The sequence below is a fragment of the Myotis brandtii genome, unplaced genomic scaffold (genome assembly GCF_000412655.1).
Source record: "Myotis brandtii unplaced genomic scaffold, ASM41265v1 scaffold363, whole genome shotgun sequence".
In the NCBI taxonomy this organism is placed as follows: Eukaryota; Metazoa; Chordata; class Mammalia; order Chiroptera; family Vespertilionidae; genus Myotis; species Myotis brandtii.
Genome location: NW_005363938.1, coordinates 4263519 through 4265728, shown reverse-complemented (window position 1 = coordinate 4265728; position 2210 = coordinate 4263519). Strand labels below are relative to the sequence as shown.

Here is a 2210-nt window from a genome sequence, read left to right as displayed (position 1 = left end):
CCAGGTCAGACAGAACCACAGTGAAGATGTCCTGTGGGTGCCTAACTCATCTCTTCAGTCTTTCCTCCCACTGCCCTCTACATCGCAGGCTCTGCTCCATTGTTTCCAAAACTTCTTGTTCCCTAACGTGCTGGCAATCTGTTTTTTAGCAGTTTTGTAGCTGTGTATTTCAGCTGATTATAATTTAAGTTTCATATTATTTCAGGTTTGTATGCATTTAATTCAATAAATATTTGGTGTATGTCTACAGCAAGCATGTCAAACTCTCGTGGCCAGCCGCGAGTTTGACATGCTTGGTCTACAGTATTGCAAGGTATTAAGAATCTGAAGATACTGTGGTAAAGAAACAAAGCCATGTTCTGTCCTCATGGAGTTTATAGTTAAGTGGAAAAGGAGATAGATGCTAATCAAATAAAAATTCAACAAATTACAGCTAAGATAAATGCTTTGTAGGTGAGAACAGTGTGCATATATAATTTTACCTAGTCAGGGGAGTTGGGGAAAACAGCTAAAGGGTGAGTAGGAACTGAGGGGAGCGGTGTGGAGATCAAATCAGAGGGAGAAACACATGCAAAAAAAAAATGTCGTGGCAGCAAAGAATCCGGTTGTTTCAAGGAATTAAAAGAAAGTCAATATACTGCAGCACAGGAAAGAAAGGGGGAGTATGGTTTAAGATGAGGCCAAAGAGACAGGTGGGACTAAGCTAGGAACGGCCTCTGTTATGACTTATTGGGGAGGGGTGGGATTTTTAGTAAGCCCCTGAAAAGTTTTAAGCTGTGACAGTGTGGAGGAGATTTCCACTGGCTTTTGGAACATTCCCTCTGATTTCAGTGCAGAGGCCAGTTAAGAGGCTCTCTGAGCACTGTGAGTACTCAGTGAGTACCAGACTTAGTGACCAGCATAGATTCCTGGGCCAGCTGGTCATTGTTCTAACAGATTTGTTTTTTCCTCTTTCTCCAGGAACTACTTAAAGAAGTGGTCCGCTAAAGGCGTTCAGGTGGTTGGTTGGACTGTTAATACTTTTGATGAAAAAAGTTACTATGAATCCTATCTTGGTTCCAGCTATATCACCGACAGCATGTTGGAAGACTCCCCACCTCACTACTAGACTTTTCCCCCAGGGAGGAAGCCATGGGTACAGAGATTGCTGGCCTCATGCAGGGATACTGAGAAACCCTTTGTGCTAGCCCAAGCCATGGGGAATCGGGTGGCCCGCAGAAGCAATAGTTGGTAATTGCATTTTTAGCTTGGACCAAAGCAAAGCATCATCTAAAATCGTTGATAATAAGTCTATAAGATCAAATATGCAGTCAGTGTATACATTTTCATTTGTCTCAGAAATAGCACAAATGTTTTTTTTTTGTTTTTTTGTTTTTTTACAAATTGCTAGTTTGAATTAGGACCCAAATAAAGACTATCTGTTATAATTTTAAATCTTAAACTAGTAAATTCTTCCTCTCCCCCACCCCATCCCCTGCCCTTGTGGTGTATTGAAGAAACCCCATACTAATAATAAAATCATTAAAAGGAGCACGAAGGGAAAACTGCTTATCAAGCATCAAATCCTAGGACATAAGGAATTTAGGGAAGCTGCCATCAGCAATCCAGTGACCAGGGGCAACAGCTTCAGTGTGACGCAAATGTCAGGGGAGTCTTGATACCAGCCTGAGGGATTGTTTGTGGTATCTTGAAATAAGAACTATAGACCACTAGGGGGCAGAGTTGCACCTTTTCAGGCTACTCTACAACAGATGATCGGAGACTATTCAAGGACATCTAGGCTTATCCTCATTTTACGTGAGAAAACTAAAACCTGTGGAAGGGAAGGGTCTTATTCAAAAATGACGCCACTGGTGATGTAGCAGAGCCTGATCTTATGATAATTAAAAAAAATTTTTTTTTTTACTATTTGCCAGGAACTTTATCGGTTTTTAACACATTATCTTAATTAAATCTCAAAAATCTTAGAGGTACTGGCTTTTTGAGGAAACAGGCACTGCAAAGTTAGTTACTTAAGGTCTCAAATTTCTTGGTGCAATTGGGATTCAAATCTAGGTTGGTCTGACTCAGAGCTCTTGCTTTTAACCCCCTGCCTGCCTTTATACAGCCCTTGATTCCTAATTCCTTCCCACCTGAGCTACTGGAGGGTCTTATTGTGAACTTAAATAGCAATATTTAAAATAAAGTTGAGACTTTAAAAGATTGCAAAG

General features: G+C 40.7%; 1 protein-coding gene across 1 annotated transcript in view; it reads left to right on the top strand.

Moving 5' to 3' along the window:
* Window positions 1-1258, top strand: part of GDE1 (glycerophosphodiester phosphodiesterase 1) — a 23215-nt gene extending 21957 nt beyond the window's left edge. Inside the window, exon 7 of the mRNA XM_005872008.2 lies at window positions 1126-1258. The gene's annotated coding sequence lies outside the window, so the exon portion shown is untranslated. The remainder of the gene's footprint in view (window positions 1-1125) is intronic.
* The last annotated feature ends 952 nt before the right edge of the window (window positions 1259-2210 follow it).